The sequence below is a fragment of the Amphiprion ocellaris genome, chromosome 1 (assembly GCF_022539595.1).
Source record: "Amphiprion ocellaris isolate individual 3 ecotype Okinawa chromosome 1, ASM2253959v1, whole genome shotgun sequence".
Classification (NCBI taxonomy): domain Eukaryota; kingdom Metazoa; phylum Chordata; class Actinopteri; family Pomacentridae; genus Amphiprion; species Amphiprion ocellaris.
In genome coordinates, this window is record NC_072766.1 from 43,013,809 (window position 1) to 43,019,808 (window position 6,000).

The window sequence follows — 6,000 nt, forward strand, 5'->3', positions numbered from 1 at the left end:
AGAGTAGAATGGAGTTTCCTCCAATACACTCTTAAAGCATTTGGATTTGGTGAAGGTCTAAGTAAATGGGTGACTGTAATCTACTCTGATCCCAGAGCAGCAGTTTTAACAAATGAACTGGTCTCAGCATTTTTTAGTTTGAAGCGTGGGACAAAACAGGGGGATCCTCTGAGCCTCCTGTTGTTCATTCTGTTCCTAGAGCCTTTAGCTGCTGCAATTACAACAAATAGGGCTACTGGGGAAGTTATACATGGTCCTGAAGAGCACAAGATGTTTTTGTATGCTGATGATATTTTGCTTCTTCTTAGAGATCCTTCCTCTTCAGTTCCGAAGGTTCTATCTATTATTGATAATTTTTCAAAATTATCAGGATACAAAATAAACTGGCAAAAGTCAGAAGTTATGCCTGTATCAAAGGGATGTTTACAGCCTCTTCTTTCTCCATTCCAGTTTCAGTGGGTTCCTAATGGAATGAAATATTTAGGAATTACGTTCTACTTGGAGTTGACTAACATAATCTCAATAAATATACAGCCATTACTACAGAAATTGAAAACAAATTTGGAGAAGTGGAGATTATTGAATCTTACTCTATGGGGAAAAATTAACACTATTAAAATGCTTGTTGCTCCACAGTTTAATTATATATCAATGATGATTCCGATAATAAGAGACAGCACATTTCTGAAACAATATAATGGGCTAATCAAAGAATTTCTTTGGAACGGTAAGAAAGCAAGAATTGGACTAAGAAAACTCCCAGCTTTGAGGGATTATGGAGGTCTTGCTCTTCCAGACCTGGAATTATATAATCTTGCATTTGAAATGAACAAATTTTCTAGACATTGGAAAGATGAAGCCACAGATGTTGGGTGGATTAAGATTGAAAGGAAAATAGCAGCTCCGTTTAATATTATCCAGCTGTTCTCACAAAAGTCTACAAATTCATTACAACACAACCCAATCTTACAACATTGACAGTGGGCATTGGCACAAGCTCATCAGAGATCGGGAATTTCTCCCTATAAACAGATTTATTCTTCTGTGTGGAATAATCCATTAGTGCGCATTGGAAGATCTTCTTTTTTGTGGCGGAAGTGGCTTGAACAAGGGGTGCAAAAAATAGAACATTTATATTGAGATGATAATTTTATGACATTCAGTATGTTAAAAGAAATGTTCAACTTGACTGACAAAGGGATTTCTGGGAATATTTACAGATTAGGAGTAGTGTGAGTTCAGTTTTTAGTCTAAATCAGATACAGAGGGATTGGATGGAAATACCAAGTCATCTTCAGTCAGCATCAGACACTCTGAAGACCATGTTGTCTTCAGAGTGTCTGAACTTTGAGGTGAACTGCTGAGGAAGCGTGAAGCTCACACATCAGGTCTCCACCTTGGGGTCTGGTGGGTCGTACCAGTGGGACTGACCTAGCAGAGCCATTACTTAGTAAAGAGAAGTTCTGAAGCCTTCATTTGGGTTTTCTGCTCGCTGCCAACTCTGCTGGAGCCTTTTCCAAATCTGGTAAAACACATAGAGAGCCAGAGCAAATATGACGAGAGCCGAGGAACAACCAGACGAGTAAAATACTCGAGACTAAAGGGTTGAAAACTTCTTTCCACCAAGACTGTTTGAAAAAGTTAACATTTATTTGTCACACACTTGTAGAAACAACTACAGCAGCAATAATAATTATCATATTTTGATGGCATACTATACTGTTTTTTTAATATTTTTTTTACGACATACTATACTATGATGTTTTTGTGACACTTTTGTCAACATACTATGACTTTTTTGTGATACTTTTGTTGACATACTATACTATGACGTTTTTTAAGACATTTTTGTCGACATACTAAAGTGTAACATTTCTGACGTTATTTTTAACAACATACTGTACGATGACGTTTTTGTGACTGTTATCATTGCTGTCGTTTGTATTGTGTTGTTATCTGTGATGCGTGTCGAATATTCAAATAGAGTTGCGCTGCACCACCGCCAGGATTGGACGACAGGAGATTGGGTTGGCGCAGGATTGGTCGGGCTGCCGAGGAAAACCAGGATGACGTTGCCTCTGGGTCAGAGAGGGACAGATCAGCGGGCCATCCTCCATGCCATCCAGACCGACACATATCCAGCACAATTTGTTTGTTGTATAGCAGAACAAGATACTGTAGTGAGCTGCTACTTTTTGTTTTATTCATGTTCACCTGTTTGAGTTAGAGAGGGAGGGAAGACTTTGTATTTAATTTTGTCCTTTTATTTTGATAGGTAAGTTGACCTCCTAAGGACTAGTGTGGTTTTGTTTATTATTTTTGGCGTAAAGCTCACCCCTAATTCATTTACACTTGTTTTTGTTAACCTCCACCTTTGCTTTTCGATACACATTTGATGTAAATAAATTCTTTGAGAAAACGCTGTGTGTGCTGCTTCAGACACATGTAGTCAGGCACTTCATGTTGCGTTCAGTAACCCCGAGGCTGGGCGTAACAGTGACGTTTGATTACATACTTCACTATGGTGTTTTTACATACTGTGAATTTTTGTACATACTTTGCTATGACTTTTTACTATGGCATAATATACAGTGAGATATTTGTTTCCTGTGAAAATTGATTTTACAACATGTAAAGGACTTTGGTCAAAATTGTTTGTTTAGCATGTGAAATGCATAAAAAAAACTTGATTTAATTGGTATTGATGTCATTTTTTAAGCAACACTAGATGATGACATAAAATACCTTCCTATGTCGGTTTTTGACATGCCATATCATGATCATTTTAGAATGTATTACACTTTGATATTTCTATAACATAAGTTAAGACAACAATTTTATGATGTTATGACTTTTTTTCACAGACAACTCCAAACTCTTTTATGACATTTTATGTTTGTTTTTTTTTGTTTTTTTAGAAAATATGACATATCATACATGTTTTTTCACCATTTTTGACCAAATACTAAACTATGACGTTTTTGTGACACTTTTGACAACATATTAAACTATGATGTTTTTTGGCTAAGTTTGACCACATAGTATAGTCAGGCGTTTCTTTGCACCAAAATTCATGATGATTTTTTTTTTTCAAGGAAAACATTTCTGGAGTGTTTTTCATTTTCTCCTTTACATTATTTCATCATATGGCACTTTTTTGACAACATTTGAAAAATCGCATTTTTTTTCGACATAGTATAGTAAGGCGTTTTTTTTGCGCCAAAATTCACGATGATTTTTTTTTTCAGAGAGAACCTTTCTGGAGTGTTTTTCACGGCCTCCTTTACATTATTTCATCATATGGCACGTTTTTACAACATGTTTGAAAAATCGCATTTTTTTTCGACATAGTATAGTAAGGCGTTTTTTTTGCGCCAAAGTTCATGATGATTTTTTTTTTTCAAGGAAAACATTTCTGGAGTGTTTTTCATTTTCTCCTTTACATTATTTCATCATATGGCACTTTTTTGACAACGTTTGAAAAATCGCATTTTTTTTCGACATAGTATAGTAAGGCGTTTTTTTTGCGCCAAAATTCACGATGATTTTTTTTTTCAGAGAGAACCTTTCTGGAGTGTTTTTCACGGCCTCCTTTACATTATTTCATCATATGGCACGTTTTTACAACATGTTTGAAAAATCGCATTTTTTTTCGACATAGTATAGTAAGGCGTTTTTTTTGCGCCAAAATTCATGATGATTTTTTTTTTTTAAAAACCTTTCTGGAGTGTTTTTCACGGCCTCCTTTACATTATTTCATCATATGACACGTTTTGACAACATCTTTGAAAAATCGCATGTTTTTCCGACATAGGATGCTATGGCGTATTTTTTGCGCTGAAATTCATGATGATTTTTTTTTCAAAGAAAACCTTTCTGGAGTGTTTTTCATGGCCTCTTTTACATTATTTCATCATATGGCACGTTTTTACAACATGTTTGAAAAATCGCATTTTTTTTTGACATAGTATAGGAAGGCGTTTTTTTTTGCGCCAAAATTCATGATGATTTTTTTTTCAGAGAAAACCATTCTGGAGTGTTTTTCATGGCCTCCTTTACATTATTTCATCATATGGCACGTTTTGACAACATCTTTGAAAAATCCAATTTTTTTTCGACATAGTATAGTAAGGCGTTTTTTTTGCGCCAAAATTCATGATGATTTTTTTTTTCAAAGAAAACCTTTCTGGAGTGTTTTTCACGGCCTCCTTTACATTATTTCATCATATGGCACGTTTTTACAACATGTTTGAAAAATCGCACTTTTTTTCGACATAGTATAGTAAGGCGTTTTTTTTGCACCAAAATTCATGATGATTTCTTTTTCCGAGAAAACCATTCTGGAGTAATTTTCACGGCCTCCTTTACATTATTTCATCATATGACACGTTTTTACAACATGTTTGAAAAATCGCATTTTTTTTCGACATAGTATAGTAAGGTGTTTTTTTTGCGCCGAAATTCATGATGATTTTTTTTTCAGAGAAAACCATTCTGGAGTGTTTTTCACGGCCTCCTTTACATTATTTCATCATATGGCACGTTTTGACAACATGTTTGAAAAATCCAATTTTTTTTCGACATAGTATATTAAGGCGTTTTTTTTGCGCCAAAATTCATGATGATTTTTTATTCAAAGAAAACCATTCTGGAGTGTTTTTCACGGCCTCCTTTACATTATTTCATCATATGGCACGTTTTGACATGTTTGAAAAATCGCATTTTTTTTTGACATAGTATAGTAAGGCGTTTTTTTGCGCCAAAATTCATGATGATTTTTTTTTCAAAGAAAACCTTTCTGGAGTGTTTTTCATAGCCCCCTTTGCATTATTTCATCATATGGCACGTTTTGACAACATGTTTGAAAAATCCCATTTTTTTCGACATAGTATAGTAAGGCGTTTTTTTTGCGCCAAAATTCATGATGATTTTTTTTTCAAACAAAACCTTTTTGGAGTGTTTTTCACGCCCTCCTTTACATTATTTCATCATATGGCACGTTTTTAAAACATGTTTGAAAAATCCAATTTTTTTTCGACAGTATAGTAAGGCGTTTTTTTTGCGCCAAAATTCATGATGATTTAAAAAAAAAAAAAAACCTTTCTGGAGTGTTTTTCACGCCCTCCTTTACATTATTTCATCATATGCCACGTTTTGACAACATGTTTGAAAAATCGCATTTTTTTTCGACATAGTATAGTAAGGCGTTTTTTTGCGCCAAAATTCATGATGATTTTTTTTTCAAAGAAAACCTTTTTGGAGTGTTTTTCACGCCCTCCTTTACATTATTTCATCATATGGCACGTTTTGACAACATGTTTGAAAAATCGCATTTTTTTTCGACATAAGGTGTATTTTTTGCGCCAAAATTCATGATGATTTTTTTTTTTTTTTTAAACCTTTCTGGAGTGTTTTTCACGCCCTCCTTTACATTATTTCATCATATGGCATGTTTTGACAACATATTTGAAAAATCACATTTTTTTTTGACATAGTATAGTAAGGCGTTTTTTTGCGCCAAAATTCATGATGATTTTTTTTTCCAAGAAATACATTCTGGAGTGTTTTTCACGGCCTCCTTCACATTATTTCATGATATGGCACGTTTTTACAACATCTTTGAAAAATCCAATTTTTTTTTGACATAGTATCGTAAGGCGATTTTTTTTGCGCCAAAATTCATGATGATTTTGAAAAAAAAAAACCCTTTCTGGAGTGTTTTTCATGGCCTCCTTTACATTATTTCATCATATGGCACGTTTTGACAACATGTTTGAAAAATCCCATTTTTTTCGACATAGTATAGTAAGGCGTTTTTTTGCGCCAAAATTCATGATGATTTTTTTTTCAAAGAAAACCTTTCTGGAGTGTTTTTCATGGCCCCCTTTGCATTATTTCATCATATGGCACGTTTTTACAACATGTTTGAAAAATCCCATTTTTTTTCGACATAGTATAGTAAGGCGTTTTTTTTGCGCCAAAATTCATGATGATTTTTTT